At 48.0% G+C, this 17532-nt stretch overlaps 25 non-coding genes across 25 annotated transcripts; 7 read left to right on the top strand and 18 right to left on the bottom strand.

The window, feature by feature from the left end:
* Nucleotides 1-495: 495 nt before the first annotated feature.
* On the bottom strand, nucleotides 496-659 carry LOC134987049 (U1 spliceosomal RNA). The gene has a single exon (XR_010192801.1). It is a non-coding gene; the product is annotated as a U1 spliceosomal RNA (small nuclear RNA).
* Nucleotides 660-1329: 670 nt separating this feature from the next.
* On the bottom strand, nucleotides 1330-1492 carry LOC134987010 (U1 spliceosomal RNA). Its single transcript, XR_010192766.1, has one exon. It is a non-coding gene; the product is annotated as a U1 spliceosomal RNA (small nuclear RNA).
* A 152-nt stretch (nucleotides 1493-1644) lies between these two features.
* On the bottom strand, nucleotides 1645-1808 carry LOC134986858 (U1 spliceosomal RNA). The gene has a single exon (XR_010192631.1). It is a non-coding gene; the product is annotated as a U1 spliceosomal RNA (small nuclear RNA).
* A 670-nt stretch (nucleotides 1809-2478) lies between these two features.
* On the bottom strand, nucleotides 2479-2641 carry LOC134986922 (U1 spliceosomal RNA). Its single transcript, XR_010192690.1, has one exon. It is a non-coding gene; the product is annotated as a U1 spliceosomal RNA (small nuclear RNA).
* A 152-nt stretch (nucleotides 2642-2793) lies between these two features.
* On the bottom strand, nucleotides 2794-2957 carry LOC134986878 (U1 spliceosomal RNA). The gene has a single exon (XR_010192648.1). It is a non-coding gene; the product is annotated as a U1 spliceosomal RNA (small nuclear RNA).
* Nucleotides 2958-3628: 671 nt separating this feature from the next.
* On the bottom strand, nucleotides 3629-3791 carry LOC134986931 (U1 spliceosomal RNA). Its single transcript, XR_010192698.1, has one exon. It is a non-coding gene; the product is annotated as a U1 spliceosomal RNA (small nuclear RNA).
* Nucleotides 3792-3943: 152 nt separating this feature from the next.
* On the bottom strand, nucleotides 3944-4107 carry LOC134986899 (U1 spliceosomal RNA). Its single transcript, XR_010192668.1, has one exon. It is a non-coding gene; the product is annotated as a U1 spliceosomal RNA (small nuclear RNA).
* A 671-nt stretch (nucleotides 4108-4778) lies between these two features.
* LOC134986999 (U1 spliceosomal RNA) lies at nucleotides 4779-4941 on the bottom strand. Its single transcript, XR_010192757.1, has one exon. It is a non-coding gene; the product is annotated as a U1 spliceosomal RNA (small nuclear RNA).
* A 152-nt stretch (nucleotides 4942-5093) lies between these two features.
* On the bottom strand, nucleotides 5094-5257 carry LOC134986896 (U1 spliceosomal RNA). The gene has a single exon (XR_010192665.1). It is a non-coding gene; the product is annotated as a U1 spliceosomal RNA (small nuclear RNA).
* Nucleotides 5258-7900: 2643 nt separating this feature from the next.
* LOC134987033 (U1 spliceosomal RNA) lies at nucleotides 7901-8064 on the bottom strand. The gene has a single exon (XR_010192786.1). It is a non-coding gene; the product is annotated as a U1 spliceosomal RNA (small nuclear RNA).
* On the top strand, nucleotides 8005-8168 carry LOC134987029 (U1 spliceosomal RNA). Its single transcript, XR_010192784.1, has one exon. It is a non-coding gene; the product is annotated as a U1 spliceosomal RNA (small nuclear RNA).
* A 671-nt stretch (nucleotides 8169-8839) lies between these two features.
* LOC134986864 (U1 spliceosomal RNA) lies at nucleotides 8840-9003 on the top strand. The gene has a single exon (XR_010192635.1). It is a non-coding gene; the product is annotated as a U1 spliceosomal RNA (small nuclear RNA).
* Nucleotides 9004-9155: 152 nt separating this feature from the next.
* LOC134987024 (U1 spliceosomal RNA) lies at nucleotides 9156-9318 on the top strand. Its single transcript, XR_010192780.1, has one exon. It is a non-coding gene; the product is annotated as a U1 spliceosomal RNA (small nuclear RNA).
* A 671-nt stretch (nucleotides 9319-9989) lies between these two features.
* Nucleotides 9990-10153, top strand: LOC134986828 (U1 spliceosomal RNA). Its single transcript, XR_010192600.1, has one exon. It is a non-coding gene; the product is annotated as a U1 spliceosomal RNA (small nuclear RNA).
* A 152-nt stretch (nucleotides 10154-10305) lies between these two features.
* Nucleotides 10306-10468, top strand: LOC134986956 (U1 spliceosomal RNA). Its single transcript, XR_010192719.1, has one exon. It is a non-coding gene; the product is annotated as a U1 spliceosomal RNA (small nuclear RNA).
* A 671-nt stretch (nucleotides 10469-11139) lies between these two features.
* LOC134986894 (U1 spliceosomal RNA) lies at nucleotides 11140-11303 on the top strand. Its single transcript, XR_010192663.1, has one exon. It is a non-coding gene; the product is annotated as a U1 spliceosomal RNA (small nuclear RNA).
* A 152-nt stretch (nucleotides 11304-11455) lies between these two features.
* LOC134987012 (U1 spliceosomal RNA) lies at nucleotides 11456-11618 on the top strand. The gene has a single exon (XR_010192768.1). It is a non-coding gene; the product is annotated as a U1 spliceosomal RNA (small nuclear RNA).
* Nucleotides 11619-13122: 1504 nt separating this feature from the next.
* LOC134986958 (U1 spliceosomal RNA) lies at nucleotides 13123-13285 on the bottom strand. The gene has a single exon (XR_010192721.1). It is a non-coding gene; the product is annotated as a U1 spliceosomal RNA (small nuclear RNA).
* Nucleotides 13286-13437: 152 nt separating this feature from the next.
* On the bottom strand, nucleotides 13438-13601 carry LOC134986837 (U1 spliceosomal RNA). Its single transcript, XR_010192610.1, has one exon. It is a non-coding gene; the product is annotated as a U1 spliceosomal RNA (small nuclear RNA).
* Nucleotides 13602-14275: 674 nt separating this feature from the next.
* LOC134986974 (U1 spliceosomal RNA) lies at nucleotides 14276-14438 on the bottom strand. Its single transcript, XR_010192735.1, has one exon. It is a non-coding gene; the product is annotated as a U1 spliceosomal RNA (small nuclear RNA).
* Nucleotides 14439-14590: 152 nt separating this feature from the next.
* LOC134986852 (U1 spliceosomal RNA) lies at nucleotides 14591-14754 on the bottom strand. The gene has a single exon (XR_010192624.1). It is a non-coding gene; the product is annotated as a U1 spliceosomal RNA (small nuclear RNA).
* A 675-nt stretch (nucleotides 14755-15429) lies between these two features.
* Nucleotides 15430-15592, bottom strand: LOC134986944 (U1 spliceosomal RNA). Its single transcript, XR_010192711.1, has one exon. It is a non-coding gene; the product is annotated as a U1 spliceosomal RNA (small nuclear RNA).
* A 152-nt stretch (nucleotides 15593-15744) lies between these two features.
* Nucleotides 15745-15908, bottom strand: LOC134986836 (U1 spliceosomal RNA). Its single transcript, XR_010192609.1, has one exon. It is a non-coding gene; the product is annotated as a U1 spliceosomal RNA (small nuclear RNA).
* A 674-nt stretch (nucleotides 15909-16582) lies between these two features.
* LOC134987021 (U1 spliceosomal RNA) lies at nucleotides 16583-16745 on the bottom strand. Its single transcript, XR_010192777.1, has one exon. It is a non-coding gene; the product is annotated as a U1 spliceosomal RNA (small nuclear RNA).
* Nucleotides 16746-16897: 152 nt separating this feature from the next.
* Nucleotides 16898-17061, bottom strand: LOC134987048 (U1 spliceosomal RNA). Its single transcript, XR_010192800.1, has one exon. It is a non-coding gene; the product is annotated as a U1 spliceosomal RNA (small nuclear RNA).
* Nucleotides 17062-17532: the final 471 nt, after the last annotated feature.

Raw genomic sequence — 17532 nt, 5'->3', positions numbered from 1 at the left:
TTTTGTAAGATGTTTCTTAGATCAACCAACGAAGAAACACATTGGTACTTTCCCATGATGAGTGAGTGCTTCAGGATCTCTTGCACTTACATGTGCAGCAGAGTACTGCAATGGAAGCATGCTGGGCCCATAACCCAGAGGTAGGCAGATTGAAACTATCCTCTGCTATATGCATTTTTTTTGTTAATTAAAGTAATCCAAAACTGGGATTGATATTTTAGCTCTTTTATTTTTACTTAAAGTACCATAACTTTTACCATTTTAATTTGTTTTAATAGTATATTGACAGTATTGTTTTCTTTCAAAAATCAACTTAATAGTATCTCACCTGGCAGGTAAGTAGGAGTTGGGCTAGAGCTGGAGAGGGTCGCTGCTCGGGCACCCCCCTGTCAAGTGAAGGAGATCCAACTGAGGCAGCACAAGGGAACTCTCAAAAGAAGAACAAGGCTAGAGGAAGATCTGAGACAAAGAAATCTGACTTTTACCAGAGCTGACCAGAGGAAAGCACAAACACAGTCCCCCACTACCACAAATAATGCAGTCGAGTTTCCCACATTTGGGGAAATCACAGGGGTCAGCATACCCAGAATGCAATGAATGAACCTCACCCTGGGAGAACAATCTTCATGACCATGGTATCTCCTATGCAAAATAAGTATGATTTGGGATAGGGCTGGGGAGGGCCGCTGCTCAGGCACATATCTGTCAAGTAAAGGAGATTCAACTGAGGCAGCACAAGGGAACTCTCATCTGGGGACAACAACTGCAGGGAGAACACATATTTTCAGATGAACATGAGAGGGCAGAAGGCTGCCTAATACTGAAGCACCCCCAAACAACAAACCAAATGCAACAACTAGGCTAGCATTCCTGGGGGAAGGCCTGCAGCAGATGGATTTGCATATGGTGATGTCATCAAAGCAGTGGGTCAAAGTTGGCTTCAACCCTCGTCTGCATATGAAAAGAGAAAAGGGGCGTGCAGGGCATGGCAGCCTTTTGCGGCGCTTGGAAGACCCCTAGTTCGCATTAAACACCTCCACCCTCCTTCGGTGTGGGGCTCATGTTGGCTATGCCCCAGCCCCTGAAGCATTCAAGCTGATTTCTTGCAGCGGCTGGGCACTGTAACAGCTCCAGAGCTGATCTGTAAGGCAAGTAAAAGGGTGTTGGCCCTGCAGCACTACCTGTAGTTCGCATTGTGCGTTGGAAGGCACAAATTAAGCAGACGGGAGAAGTCAGGATAATGCGCAAGGGCATAGAAGGGAGCAACTCAAGAAAAGAGAAGTGGAAACAGACAGCAAACTAGGCTGGAGAGAGACCTGAGACAAAGAGATCTGAATTATACGAGAGCCGACCAGGGGAAACACAAATTATGCAGTCAAGTGTCCAACATTTTGGGAAACCGCAGGAGCAGCACACCCAGAGTGCAATGGGTGAGCCTTGCCCTGGGAGAAGCACCTTCATGATCATAGTATCTCACCTGGCAGGTAAGTAGGAGTTGGGCTAGAGCTGGGGAGGGTCGCTGCTCGGGCACCCCCCTGTCAAGTGAAGGAGATCCAACTGAGGCAGCACAAGGGAACTCTCGAAAGAAGAACAAGGCTAGAGGAAGATCTGAGACAAAGAAATCTGACTTTTACCAGAGCTGACCAGAGGAAAGCACAAACACAGTCCCCCACTACCACAAATAATGCAGTCAAGTTTCCCACATTTGGGGAAATCACAGGGGTCAGCATACCCAGAATGCAATGACTGAACCTCACCCTGGGAGAACAATCTTCATGACCATGGTATCTCCTATGCAAAATAAGTATGATTGGGATAGGGCTGGGGAGGGCCGCTGCTCAGGCACATCTCTGTCAAGTAAAGGAGATTCAACTGAGGCAGCACAAGGGAAATCTCAGCTGGGGACAACAACTCCAGGGAGAACACATATTTTCAGATGAACATGGGAGGGCAGAAGGTTGCCTAATACTGAAGCACCCCCAAACAACAAACCAAATGCAACAACTTGTGCAAGCATTCCTGGGGGAAGGCCTGCAGCAGAAGGATTTGCATATGGTGATGTCATCCAAGCAGTGGGTCAAAGATGGCTTCAACCCTCGTCTGCATATGAAAAGAGAAAAGGGGCATGCAGGGCATGGCAGCCTTTTGCGGCGCTTGGAAGACCCCTAGTTCGCATTAAACACCTCCACCCTCCTTCGGTGTGGGGCTCATGTTGGCTATGCCCCAGCCCCTGAAGCATTCAAGCTGATTTCTTGCAGCAGCTGGGCACTGTAACAGCTCCAGAGCTGATCTGTAAGGCAAGTAAAAGGGTGTGGGCCCTGCAGCACTACCTGTAGTTCGCATTGTGCGTTGGAAGGCACAAATTAAGCAGACGGGAGAAGTCAGGATAGTGCGCAAGGGCACAGAAGGGAGTGGCTCAAGAAAAGAGAAGTGGAAACAGACAGCAAACTAGGCTGGAGAGAGACCTGAGACAAAGAGATCTGAATTATACGAGAGCCGACCAGGGGAAACACAAATTATGCAGTCAAGTTTCCCACATTTGGGGAAATCGCAGGAGCAGCACACCCAGAGTGCAATGGGTGAGCCTTGCCCTGGGAGAAGCACCTTCATGATCATAGTATCTCACCTGGCAGGTAAGTAAGATTTGGGATAGAGCTGGGGAGGGTCGCTGCTCGGGCACCCCCCTGTCAAGTGAAGGAGATAAAACCGAGGCAGCACAAGGAAACTCTCGAAAGAAGAACAAGGCTAGAGGAAGATCTGAGACAAATAAATCTGACTTTTACCAGAGCTGACCAGAGGAAAGAACAAACACAGTCCCCCACTACCACAAATAATGCAGTCGAGTTTCCCACATTTGGGGAAATCATAGGAGTCAGCATACCCAGAATGCAATGAATTAACCTCACCCTGGGAGAACAATCTTCATGACCATGGTATCTCCTATGCAAAATAAGTATGATTTGGGATAGGGCTGGGGAGGGCCGCTGCTCAGGCACATCTCTGTCAAGTAAAGGAGATTCAACTGAGGCAGCACAAGGGAACTCTCATCTGGGGACAACAACGGCAGGGAGAACACATATTTTCAGATGAACATGGTAGGGCAGAAGGCTGCCTAATACTGAAGCACCCCCAAACAACAAACCAAATGCAACAACTAGTGCAAGCATTCCTGGGGGAAGGCCTGCAGCAGATGGATTTGCATATGGTGATGTCATCCAAGCAGTGGGTCAAAGTTGGCTTCAACCCTCGTCTGCATATGAAAAGAGAAAAGGGGCGTGCAGGGCATGGCGGCCTTTTGCGGCGCTTGGATGACCCATAGTTCGCATTAAACACCTCCACCCTCCTTCGATGTGGGGCTCATGTTGGCTATGCCCCAGCCCCTGAAGCATTCAAGCTGATTTCTTGCAGCAGTTGGGCACTGTAACAGCTCCAGAGCTGCTCTGTAAGGCAAGTAAAAGGGCGTGGGCCCTGCAGCACTACCTGTAGTTTGCATTGTGCGTTGGAAGGCACAAAGTAAGCAGACGGGAGAAGTCAGGATAGTGCGCAAGGGCATAGAAGGGAGCGGCTCAAGAAAAGAGAAGTGGAAACAGACAGCAAACTAGGCTGGAGAGAGACCTGAGACAAAGAGATCTGAATTATACGAGAGCCGACCAGGGGAAACACAAATTATGCAGTCAAGTTTCCCACATTTGGGGAAATCACAGGAGCAGCACACCCAGAGTGCAATGGGTGAGCCTTGCCCTGGGAGAAGCACCTTCATGATCATAGTATCTCACCTGGCAGGTAAGTAGGAGTTGGGCTAGAGCTGGGGAGGGTCGCTGCTCGGGCACCCCCCTGTCAAGTGAAGGAGATCCAACTGAGGCAGCACAAGGGAACTCTCGAAAGAAGAACAAGGCTAGAGGAAAATCTGAGACAAATAAATCTGACTTTTACCAGAGCTGACCAGAGGAAAGCACAAACACAGTCGCCCACTACCACAAATAATGCAGTCGAGTTTCCCACATTTGGGGAAATCACAGGGGTCAGCATACCCAGAATGCAATGAATGAACCTCACCCTGGGAGAACAATCTTCATGAAAATGGTATCTCCTATGCAAAATAAGTATGATTTGGGATAGGGCTGGGGAGGGCCGCTGCTCAGGCACATCTCTGTCAAGTAAAGGAGATTCAACTGAGGCAGCATAAGGGAACTCTCATCTGAGGACAACAACTGCAGGGAGAACACATATTTTCAGATGAACATGGTAGGGCAGAAGGCTGCCTAATACTGAAGCACCCCCAAACAACAAACCAAATGCAACAACTAGTGCAAGCATTCCCGGGGGAAGGCATGCAGCAGATGGATTTGCATATGGTGATGTCATCCAAGCAGTGGGTCAAAGTTGGCTTCAACCCTCGTCTGCATATGAAAAGAGAAAAGGGGCGTGCAGGGCATGGCGGCCTTTTGCGGCGCTTGGATGACCCCTAGTTCGCATTAAACACCTCCACCCTCCTTCGGTGTGGGGCTCATGTTGGCTATGCCCCAGCCCCTGAAGCATTCAAGCTGATTTCTTGCAGCAGCTGGGCACTGTAACAGCTCCAGAGCTGCTCTGTAAGGCAAGTAAAAGGGCGTGGGCCCTGCAGCACTACCTGTAGTTTGCATTGTGCGTTGGAAGGCACAAAGTAAGCAGACGGGAGAAGTCAGGATAGTGCGCAAGGGCATAGAAGGGAGCGGCTCAAGAAAAGAGAAGTGGAAACAGACAGCAAACTAGGCTGGAGAGAGACCTGAGACAAAGAGATCTGAATTATACGAGAGCCGACCAGGGGAAACACAAATTATGCAGTCAAGTGTCCAACATTTGGGGAAACCGCAGGAGCAGCACACCCAGAGTGCAATGGGTGAGCCTTGCCCTGGGAGAAGCACCTTCATGATCATAGTATCTCACCTGGCAGGTAAGTAGGAGTTGGGCTAGAGCTGGGGAGGGTCGCTGCTCGGGCACCCCCCTGTCAAGTGAAGGAGATCCAACTGAGGCAGCACAAGGGAACTCTCGAAAGAAGAACAAGGCTAGAGGATGATCTGAGACAAAGAAATCTGACTTTTACCAGAGCTGACCAGAGGAAAGCACAAACACAGTCCCTCACTACCACAAATAATGCAGTCCAGTTTCCCACATTTGGGGAAATCACAGGGATCAGCATACCCAGAATGCAATGAATGAACCTCACCCTGGGAGAACAATCTTCATGACCATGGTATCTCCTATGCAAAATAAGTATGATTTGGGATAGGGCTGGGGAGGGCCGCTGCTCAGGCACATCTCTGTCAAGAATTTATAAAGTCTATACATATATATAACCAAATGTCAATATATATATGTCAATATATATATATAGAACCCAGCGCTCCTATCAAAACGTATCTATTTCACCAATTTGTTGCTTATTTAATCTTTATACATCTATTAATTTTCACCATATATTATAAAATGCTGCTCCCATAGGTAGTACTGTTCTACCAATAATAAACCAAATTTTAAAGATTATCACACTTGTTATCAAGGGAGCGCAAAAAATAAAATATACAAGCTCTTTATTTTTAAAAAATATATATAGACAGAAGAAACCCACATTCAATAAAATACAATGGAGTCAACATATATAGGCACCACTATCCATATCTAAATGTAATCAGGATCTATTTCATATTGCCCTTGATGACAACGGAATGTCTATTAAAGTGTCCAAAAAATCCTCCTGGATACAGCTGTTGTAATTTAATCGTTACTTTCCAATTGTAATTGATACATTAAATTCCTTCTTGTGGATGAACAGCAACAGTTGTAACCAACGCCTCTTATTTACTGCAGTTAAAGTTCATATGTAACTCACGTGAGTAATGAAAGAAAACAGGGGGAGAGCGCTGTGATGGTTGATGAAACACAGCGGTATGCTACGACCCCCGTTAACCGTGGCTGGATCTTATTGGCACTCGCGGTCGGGATATTCCTCCCTGCCGTGGGGTAGAGACCTCCTTTTGCTCGCTCTCAAATTGCTTTTTCCCCTTCACCGCTGTCTTTACATCAGACGTCCGCCGTGATGTAGCTCGTTCATGAACGGGCTTATATCTCAGCAATCAGAGTGTCCGGTAGTCACCTTCTTACGCGTTTCTCCGCTGTTATCCAAGAGCGGTTTCGTCAGAGGATACATCAGCAGCCTAGCAGGCTCTTTTTAAAATGCACCGGACCAATAGCATTACTAATTAGTTGATTGGATACATACATATACTAATTGGATGCATACATGTAATGACTCATATATGGAACAACTTTCTAATTGCAATTGCACATATAAAGGCATTTCATAATATAAAAATAAGCAACATGGTGATTAAAAATAATAATAAAATAAGCAACAAAGTGGTTTAAAAAATAACAGAAAATATATAATCTATATACAGATTAACCTCTAATCTTTCAATCAATACCTCATATCTATAATCACATATACATAATTCAGAAACTCAGCACTAAGGATCCCCATTTACTTATATAAAACCTTTTAGGGTAACATAAATCCATGCCACTACTAAAGCTGCTCTCGTGGCGCAGGGGAAACATCACCTGCACTCTATGCAGTGAGTCCCATGTTCGAATCCAACCCGCTCAGCTTAACATCCATATTATTTATTTACTTTTAGTGGGATCATTCTATCAATTCATTTTTACCTTTAATTTTTGTTAATATTATTTCTATATTTCATTATTTTAACCCCTGGAATAATTACATTGCTGCTTAAACAACAAAAAGAATTGAAGAAAAAATAAATATTAAACAGACAATTTAAGGATTCGAAGATTTAAAGATTTAAAGATTTTAAAATTTAAAACAGGGAGGGGGGGGGAGGGAGGGGGGCCTTTTGGGAGAAGGAGGGGAAAAAAATAAAATAAAAATAAAAATATATATATATATAGAACCAAGAGAAAGTGTAAAAAGAGGATGGAGGAAGAAATCTGATGTTCATCATTACTAGTGGATTTTACTAAAGAACTTTAAAGGAACACACAAGACAGGATTATACAGTTTCATCCTAAGAGGAAAGCTGTTTCCAAAATAGCTACTTCTAATAATTTTGTTTATTTATTAAACATACAATAAATGGATATTCAATAAATAATATATTAGGTAAATCAATAGATAAAATCTTCAGAGACTGCCAATGTTGTTCAGTTCAATGCTCTCATTCAGACCATCAGGTGTAAGGGTACCCAAAGAAAAAATCCAAAATGCCTCCCTTGTCAAGTAAAGGAGATTCAACTGAGGCAGCACAAGGGAACTCTCATTTGGGGACAACAACTGCAGGGAGAACACATATTTTCAGATGAACATGGGAGGGCAGAAGGCTGCCTAATACTGAAGCACCCCCAAACAACAAACCAAATGCAACAACTAGTGCAAGCATTCCTTGGGGAAGGTCTGCAGAAGATGGATTTGCATACGGTGATGTTAGCCAAGCAGTGGGCCAAAGTTGGCTGGAACCCTCATCTGCATATGAAAAGAGAAAAGGGGTATGCAGGGCATGGCGGCCTTTTGCGGCGCTTGGATGACCCCTAGTTTGCATTAAACACCCCCACCCTCCTTCGGTGTGGGGCTCATGGTGGCCATGCCCCAGCCCCTGAAGCATTCAAGCTGATTTCTTGCAGCAGCTTGGCACTGTAACAGCTCCAGAGCTACTCTGTAAGGCAAGTAAAAGGGCGTGGGCCCTGCAGCACTACCTGTAGTTCGCATTGTGCGTTGGAAGGCACAAAGTACGCAGACGGGAGAAGTCAAGATAGTGTGCAAGGGCATAGAAGGGAGCGGCTCAAGAAAAGAGAAGTGGAAACAGACAGCAAACTAGGCTGGAGAGAGACCTGAGACAAAGAGATCTGAATTATACGAGAGCCAACCAGGGGAAACACAAATTATGCAGTCAAGTTTCCCACATTTGGGGAAATCGCAGGAGCAGCACACACAGAGTGCAATGGGTGAGCCTTGCCCTGGGAGAAGCACCTTCATGATCATGAAGGTGCTTCTCCCAGGGCAAGGCTCATCCATTGCACTCTGGGTGTGCTGCTCCTGCGATTTCCCCAAATGTGGGAAAGTTGACTGCATAATTTGTGTTTCCCCTGGTTGGCTCTCGTATAATTCAGATCTCTTTGTCTCAGGTCTCTCTCCAGCCTAGTTTGCTGTCTGTTTCCACTTCTCTTTTCTTGAGCCGCTCCCTTCTATGCCCTTGCGCACTATCTTGACTTCTCCCGTCTGCTTACTTTGTGCCTTCCAACGCACAATGCGAACTACAGGTAGTGCTGCAGGGCCCACACCCTTTTACTTGCCTTACAGAGCAGCTCTGGAGCTATTACAGTGCCCAGCTGCTGCAAGTAATCAGCTTGAATGCTTCAGGGGCTGGGGCATAGCCAACATGAGCCCCACACCGAAGGAGGGTGGAGGTGTTTAATGCGAACTAGGGGTCATCCAAGCGCCGCAAAAGGCCGCCATGCCCTGCACGCCCCTTTTCTCTTTTCATATGCAGACGAGGGTTGAAGCCAACTTTGACCCACTGCTTGGATGACATCACCATATGCAAATCCATCTGCTGCAGGCCTTCCCCCAGGAATGCTTGTACTAGTTGTTGCATTTGTTTTGTTGTTTGGGGGTGCTTCAGTATTAGGCAGCCTTCTGCCCTCCCATGTTCATCTGAAAATATGTGTTCTCCCTGGAGTTGTTGTCCCCAGATGAGAGTTCCCTTGTGCTGCCTCAGTTGAATCTCCTTTACTTGACAGAGATGTGCCTGAGCAGCGGCCCTCCCCAGCCCTATCCCAAATCATTCTTATTTTGCATAGGAGATACCATGGTCATGAAGATTGTTCTCCCAGGGTGAGGTTCATACATTGCATTCTGGGTATGCTGACCCCTGTGATTTCCCCAAATGTGGGAAACTCGACTGCATTATTTGTGGTAGTGGGGGACTGTGTTTGTGCTTTCCTCTGGTCAGCTCTGGTAAAAGACAGATTTCTTTGTCTCAGATCTTCCTCTAGCCTTGTTCTTCTTTAGAGAGTTCTCTTGTGCTGCCTCAGTTGGATCTTCTTCACTTGACAGGGGGGTGCCCGAGCAGCGACCCTCCCCAGCTCTAGCCCAACTCCTACTTACCTGCCAGGTGAGATACTATGATCATGAAGGTGCTTCTCCCAGGGCAAGGCTCACCCATTGCACTCTGGGTGTGCTGCTCATGTGACTTCCCCAAATGTGAGAAACTTGACTGCATAATTTGTGTTTCCCCTGGTCGGCTCTCGTATAATTCAGATCTCTTTGTCTCAGGTCTCTCTCCAGCCTAGTTTGCTGTCTGTTTCCACTTCTCTTTTCTTGAGCCGCTCCCTTCTATGCCCTTGCGCACTATCCTGACTTCTCCCGTCTGCTTAATTTGTGCCTTCCAACGCACAATGCGAACTACAGGTAGTGCTGCAGGGCCCACACCCTTTTACTTGCCTTACAGAGCAGCTCTGGAGCTGTTACAGTGCCCAGCTGCTGCAAGAAATCAGCTTGAATGCTTCAGGGGCTGGGGCATAGCCAACATGAGCCCCACACCGAAGGAGGGTGGAGGTGTTTAATGTGAACTAGGGGTCATCCAAGCGCCGCAAAAGGCCGCCATGCCCTGCACGCCCCTTTTCTCTTTTCATATGCAGACGAGGGTTGAAGCCAACTTTGACTCACTGCTTGGATGACATCACCATATGCAAATCCATCTGCTGCAGGCCTTTCCCCAGGAATGCTTGCACTAGTTGTTGCATTTGGTTTGTTGTTTGGGGGTGCTTCAGTATTAGGCAGCCTTCTGCCCTCCCATGTTCATCTGAAAATATGTGTTCTCCCTGGAGTTGTTGTCCCCAGATGAGAGTTCCCTTGTGCTGCCTCAGTTGAATCTCCTTTACTTGACAGAGATGTGCCTGAGCAGCGGCCCTCCCCAGCCCTATCCCAAATCATACTTATTTTGCATAGGAGATACCATGGTCATGAAGATTGTTCTCCCAGGGTGAGGTTCATTCATTGCATTCTGGGTATGCTGACCCCTGTGATTTCCCCAAATGTGGGAAACTCGACTGCATTATTTGTGGTAGTGGGGGACTGTGTTTGTTCTTTCCTCTGGTCAGCTCTGGTAAAAGTCAGATTTATTTGTCTCAGATCTTCTTCTAGCCTTGTTCTTCTTTCGAGAGTTTCCTTGTGCTGCCTCGGTTGGATCTCCTTCACTTGACAGGGGGGTGCCCGAGCAGCGACCCTCCCCAGCTCTAGCCCAACTCCTACTTACCTGCCAGGTGAGATACTATGATCATGAAGGTGAATCTCCCAGGGCAAGGCTCACCCATTGCACTCTGGGTGTGCTGCTCCTGTGATTTCCCCAAATGTGGGAAACTTGACTGCATAATTTGTGTTTCCCCTGGTCGGCTCTCGTTTAATTCAGATCTCTTTGTCTCAGGTCTCTCTCCAGCCTAGTTTGCGGTCTGTTTCCACTTCTCTTTTCTTGAGCCGCTCCCTTCTATGCCCTTGCGCACTATCCTGACTTCTCCCGTCTGCTTAATTTGTGCCTTCCAACGCACAATGCGAACTACAGGTAGTGCTGCAGGGCCCACACCCTTTTACTTGCCTTACAGAGCAGCTCTGGAGCTGTTACAGTGCCCAGCTGCTGCAAGAAATCAGCTTGAATGCTTCAGGGGCTGGGGCATAGCCAACATGAGCCCCACACCTAAGGAGGGTGGAGGTGTTTAATGCGAACTAGTGGTCATCCAAGCGCCGCAAAAGGCCGCCATGCCCTGCACGCCCCTTTTCTCTTTTCATATGCAGACGAGGTGTGAAGCCAACTTTGACTCACTGCTTGGATGACATCACCATATGCAAATCCATCTGCTGCAGGCCTTCCCCCAGGAATGCTTGCACTAGTTGTTGCATTTGGTTTGTTGTTTGGGGGTGCTTCAGTATTAGGCAGCCTTCTGCCCTCCCATGTTCATCTGAAAATATGTGTTCTCCCTGGAGTTGTTGTCCCCAGATGAGAGTTCCCTTGTGCTGCCTCAGTTGAAGCTCCTTTACTTGACAGAGATGTGCCTGAGCAGCGGCCCTCCCCAGCCCTATCCCAAATCATACTTATTTTGCATAGGAGATACCATGGTCATGAAGATTGATCTCCCAGGGTGAGGTTCATTCATTGCATTCTGGGTATGCTGACCCCTATAATTTCCCCAAATGTGGGAAAGTCGACTGCATTATTTGTGGTAGTGGAGGACTGTGTTTGTGCTTTCCTCTGGTCAGCTCTGGTAAAAGTCAGATTTCTTTGTCTTAGATCTTCCTCTAGCCTTGTTCTTCTTTCGAGAGTTCCCTTGTGCTGCCTCAGTTGGATCTCCTTCACTTGACAGGGGGGTGCCCGAGCAGCGACCCTCCCCAGCTCTAGACCAACTCCTACTTACCTGCCAGGTGAGATACTATGATCAGGAAGGTGCTTCTCCCAGGGCAAGGCTCACCCATTGCACTCTTGGTGTGCTGCTCCTGTGATTTCCCAAAATGTGGGACACTTGACTGCATAATTTGTGTTTCCTCTGGTCGGCTCTCGTATAATTCAGATCTCTTTGTATCAGGTCTCTCTCCAGCCTAGTTTGCTGTCTGTTTCCACTTCTCTTTTCTTGAGCCGTTCCCTTCTATGCCCTTGCGCATTATCCTGACTTCTCCCGTCTGCTTACTTTGTGCCTTCCAACGCACAATGCGAACTACAGGTAGTGCTGCAGGGCCCACACCCTTTTACTTGCCTTAAAGAGCAGCTCTGGAGCTGTTACAGTGCCCAGCTGCTGCAAGAAATCAGCTTAAATGCTTCAGCGGCTGGGGCATGGCCAACATGAGCCCTACACCGAAGGAGGGTGGGGGTGTTTAATGCGAACTAGGGGTCATCCAAGCGCCGCAAAAGGCCGCCATGCCCTGCATACCCCTTTTCTCTTTTCATATGCAGATGAGGGTTCCAGCCAACTTTGGCCCACTGCTTGGATGACATCACTGTATGCAAATCCGTCTTCTGCAGACCTTCCCCCAGGAATGCTTGTACTAGTTGTTGCATTTGGTTTGTTGTTTGGGGTGCTTCAGTATTAGGCAGCCTTCTGCCCTCCCATGTTCATCTGAAAATATGTGTTCTCCCTGCAGTTGTTGTCCCCAGATGAGAGTTCCCTTGTGCTGCCTCAGTTGAATCTCCTTTACTTGACAGAGATGTGCCTGAGCAGCAGCCCTCCCCAGCCCTATCCCAAATCATACTTATTTTTCATAGGAGATACCATGGTCATGAAGATTGATCTCCCAGGGTGAGGATCATTCATTGCATTCTGGGTATGCTGACCCATATGATTTCCCCAAATGTGGGAAACTCGACTGCATTATTGACCATGGTATCTCCTATGCAAAATAAGTATGATTTGGGATAGGGCTGGGGATGGCCGCTGCTCAGGCATATCTCTGTCAAGTAAAGGAGATTCAACTGAGGCAGCACAAGGGAACTCTCATCTGGGGACAACAACTGCAGGGAGAACACATATTTTCAGATGAACATGGGAGGGCAGAAGGCTGCCCAATACTGAAGCACCTTCAAACAACAAACCAAATGCAACAACTAGTACAAGCATTCCTGGGGGAAGGTCTGCAGAAGACGGATTTGCATACAGTGATGTCATCCAAGCAGTGGGCCAAAGTTGGCTGGAACCCTCATCTGCATATGAAAAGAGAAAAGGGGTATGCAGGGCATGGCGGCCTTTTGCGGCGCTTGGATGACCCTTAGTTCGCATTAAACACCCCCACCCTCCTTCGGTGTGGGGCTCATATTGGCAATGCCCCAGCCCCTGAAGCATTCAAGCTGATTTCTTGCAGCAGCTTGGCACTGTAACAGCTCCAGAGCTGCTCTGTAAGGCAAGTAAAAGGGTGTGGGCCCTGCAGCACTGCCTGTAATTTGCATTGTGCATTGGAAGGCCCAAAGTAAGCAGACAGGAGGAGAAGTCAGGATAGTGCACAAGGGTATAGAAGGGAGGGGCTCAAAAAAAAAAGAAGTGGAAACAGACAGCAAACTAGGCTGGAGAGAGACCTGAGACAAAGAGATCTGAATTATATGAAAGCCGACCAGTGGAAATACAAATTATGCAGTCAAGTTTCCCACATTTGGGGAAATCACAGGGGCAGCACACCCGGAGTGCAATGGGTGAGCCTTGCCCTGGGAGAAGCACCTTCATGATCATAGTATCTCACCTGGCAGGTAAGTAGGAGTTGGGCTAGAGCTGGGGAGGGTCGCTGCTCGGGCACCCCCCTGTCAAGGGAAGGAGATCCAACTGAGGCAGCACAAGGGAACTCTCGAAAGAAGAACAAGGCTAGAGGAAGATCTGAGACAAAGAAATCTGACTTTTACCAGAGCTGACCAGAGGAAAACACAAACACAGTCCCCCACTACCACAAATAATGCAGTCGAGTTTCCCACATTTGGGGAAATCACAGGGGTCAGCATACCCAGAATGCAATGAATGAACCTCACCCTGGGAGAACAATCTTCATGACCATGGTATCTCCTATGCAAAATAAGTATGATTGGGATAGGGCTGGGGAGGGCCGCTGCTCAGGCACATCTCTGTCAAGTAAAGGAGATTCAACAGAGGCAGCACAAGGGAACTCTCATCTGGGGACAACAACTGCAGGGAGAACACATATTTTCAAATGAACATGGGAGGGCAGAAGGCTGCCTAATACTGAAGCACCCCCAAACAACAAACCAAATGCAACAACTAGTACAAGCATTCCTGGGGGAAGGTCTGCAGAAGACGGATTTGCATACAGTGATGTCATCCAAGCAGTGGGCCAAAGTTGGCTGGAACCCTCATCTGCATATGAAAAGAGAAAAGGGGTATGCAGGGCATGGCGGCCTTTTGCGGTGCTTGGATGACCCTTAGTTCGCATTAAACACCCCCACCCTCCTTCGGTGTGGGGCTCATGTTGGCAATGCCCCAGCCCCTGAAGCATTCAAGCTGATTTCTTGCAGCAGCTTGGCACTGTAACAGCTCCAGAGCTGCTCTGTAAGGCAAGTAAAAGGGTGTGGGCCCTGCAGCACTACCTGTAGTTCGCATTGTGCGTTGGAAGGCACAAAGTAAGCAGACAGGAAGATAAGTCAGGATAGTGCACAAGGGTATAGAAGGGAGGGGCTCAAAAAAAAAAGAAGTGGAAACAGACAGCAAACTAGGCTGGAGAGAGACCTTAGACAAAGATATCTGAATTATATGAAAGCCGACCAGTGGAAACACAAATTATGCAGTTAAGTGTCCCACATTAGGGGAAATTGCAGGAGCAGCACACCCAGAGTGCAATGGGTGAGCCTTGCCCTGGGAGAAGTACCTTCCTGATCATAGTATCTCACCTGGCAGGTAAGTAGGAGTTGGGCTAGAGCTGGGGAGGGTCACTGCTCGGGCACCCCCCTGTCAAGTGAAGGAGATCCAACTGAGGCAGCACAAGGGAACTCTCGAAAGAAGAACAAGGCTAGAGGAAGATCTGAGACAAAGAAATCTGACTTTTACCAGAGCTGACCAGAGGAAAGCACAAACACAGTCCCCCACTACCACAAATAATGCAGTCAAGTTTCCCACATTTGGGGAAATCACAGGGGTCAGCATACCCAGAATGCAATGAATGAACCTCACCCTGGGAGAACAATCTTCATGACCATGGTATCTCCTATGCAAAATAAGTATGATTTGGGATAGGGCTGGGGAGGGCCGCTGCTCAGGCATATCTCTGTCAAGTAAAGGAGATTCAACTGAGGCAGCACAAGGGAACTCTCATCTGGGGACAACAACTGCAGGGAGAACACTTATTTTCAAATGAACATGGGAGAGCAGAAGGGTGCCTAATACTGAAGCACCCCCAAACAACAAACCAAATGCAACAACTAGTACAAGCATTCCTGGGGGAAGGTCTGCAGAAGACGGATTTGCATACAGTGATGTCATCCAAGCAGTGGGCCAAAGTTGGCTGAAACCCTCATCTGCATATGAAAAGAGAATAGGGGTATGCAGGGCATGGCGGCCTTTTGCGGCGCTTGGATGACCCTTAGTTCGCATTAAACACCCCCACCCTCCTTCGGTGTGGGGCTCATATTGGCAATGCCCCAGCCCCTGAAGCATTCAAGCTGATTTCTTGCAGCAGCTTGGCACTGTAACAGCTCCAGAGCTGCTCTGTAAGGCAAGTAAAAGGGTGTGGGCCCTGCAGCACTGCCTGTAATTTGCATTGTGCATTGGAAGGCCCAAAGTAAGCAGACAGGAGGAGAAGTCAGGATAGCGCACAAGGGTATAGAAGGGAGGGGCTAAAAAAAAGAAGAAGTGGAAACAGACAGCAAACTAGGCTGGAGAGAGACCTGAGACAAAGAGATCTGAATTATATGAAAGCCGACCAGTGGAAATACAAATTATGCAGTCAAGTTTCCCACATTTGGGGAAATCACAGGGACAGCACACCCAGAGTGCAATGGGTGAGCCTTGCCCTGGGAGAAGCACCTTCATGATCATAGTATCTCACCTGGCAGGTAAGTAGGAGTTGGGCTAGAGCTGGGGAGGGTCGCTGCTCAAGCACCCCCCTGTCAAGTGAAGGAGATCCAACTGAGGCAGCACAAGGGAACTCTCGAAAGAAGAACAAGGCTAGAGGAAGATCTGAGACAAAGAAATCTGACTTTTACCAGAGCTGACCAGAGGAAAACACAAACACAGTCCCCCACTACCACAAATAATGCAGTCGAGTTTCCCACATTTGGGGAAATCACAGGGGTCAGCATACCCAGAATGCAATGAATGAACCTCACCCTGGGAGAACAATCTTCATGACCATGGTATCTCCTATGCAAAATAAGTATGATTTGGGATAGGGCTGGGGAGGGCCGCTGCTCAGGCACATCTCTGTCAAGTAAAGGAGATTCAACAGAGGCAGCACAAGGGAACTCTCATCTGGGGACAACAACTGCAGGGAGAACACATATTTTCAAATGAACATGGGAGGGCAGAAGGCTGCCTAATACTGAAGCACCCCCAAACAACAAACCAAATGCAACAACTAGTACAAGCATTCCTGGGGGAAGGTCTGCAGAAGACGGATTTGCATACAGTGATGTCATCCAAGCAGTGGGCCAAAGTTGGCTGAAACCCTCATCTGCATATGAAAAGAGAAAAGGGGTATGCAGGGCATGGCGGCCTTTTGCGGTGCTTGGATGACCCTTAGTTCGCATTAAACACCCCCACCCTCCTTCGGTGTGGGGCTCATGTTGGCAATGCCCCAGCCCCTGAAGCATTCAAGCTGATTTCTTGCAGCAGCTTGGCACTGTAACAGCTCCAGAGCTGCTCTGTAAGGCAAGTAAAAGGGTGTGGGCCCTGCAGCACTACCTGTAGTTCGCATTGTGCGTTGGAAGGCACAAAGTAAGCAGACAGGAGGAGAAGTCAGGATAGTGCACAAGGGTATAGAAGGGAGGGGCTCAAAAAAAAAGAAGTGGAAACAGACAGCAAACTAGGCTGGAGAGAGACCTGAGACAAAGAGATCTGAATTATATGAAAGCCGACCAGTGGAAACACAAAGTATGCGGTTAAGTGTCCCACATTTGGGGAAATCGCAGGAGCAGCACACCCAGAGTGCAATGGGTGAGCCTTGCCCTGGGAGAAGTACCTTCCTGATCATAGTATCTCACCTGGCAGGTAAGTAGGAGTTGGGCTAGAGCTGGGGAGGGTCGCTGCTCGGGCACCCCCCTGTCAAGTGAAGGAGATCCAACTGAGGCAGCACAAGGGAACTCTCGAAAGAAGAACAAGGCTAGAGGAAGATCTGAGACAAAGAAATCTGACTTTTACCAGAGCTGACCAGAGGAAAGCACAAACACAGTCCCCCACTACCACAAATAATGCAGTCGAGTTTCCCACATTTGGGGAAATCACAGGGGTCAGCATACCCAGAATGCAATGAATGAACCTCACCCTGGGAGAACAATCTTCATGACCATGGTATCTCCTATGCAAAATAAGTATGATTTGGGATAGGGCTGGGGAGGGCCGCTGCTCAGGCATATCTCTGTCAAGTAAAGGAGATTCAACTGAGGCAGCACAAGGGAACTCTCATCTGGGGACAACAACTGCAGGGAGAACACTTATTTTCAAATGAACCCTGGGAGAGCAGAAGGCTGCCTAATACTGAAGCACCCCCAAACAACAAACCAAATGCAACAACTAGTACAAGCATTCCTGGGGGAAGGTCTGCAGAAGACGGATTTGCATACAGTGATGTCATCCAAGCAGTGGGCCAAAGTTGGCTGGAACCCTCATCTGCATATGAAAAGAGAATAGGGGTATGCAGGGCATGGCGGCCTTTTGCGGCACTTGGATGACCCCTAGTTCGCATTAAACACCTCCACCCTCCTTCGGTGTGGGGCTATGCCCCAGCCCCTGAAACATTCAAGCTGATTTCTTGCAGCAGCTGGGCACTGTAACAGCTCCAGAGCT

The sequence above is a fragment of the Pseudophryne corroboree genome (assembly GCF_028390025.1).
Source record: "Pseudophryne corroboree isolate aPseCor3 chromosome 7 unlocalized genomic scaffold, aPseCor3.hap2 SUPER_7_unloc_6, whole genome shotgun sequence".
In the NCBI taxonomy this organism is placed as follows: domain Eukaryota; kingdom Metazoa; phylum Chordata; class Amphibia; order Anura; family Myobatrachidae; genus Pseudophryne; species Pseudophryne corroboree.
Note: the sequence above shows the minus strand (reverse complement) of the source record. Positions and strands in the feature narration are given on the sequence as shown.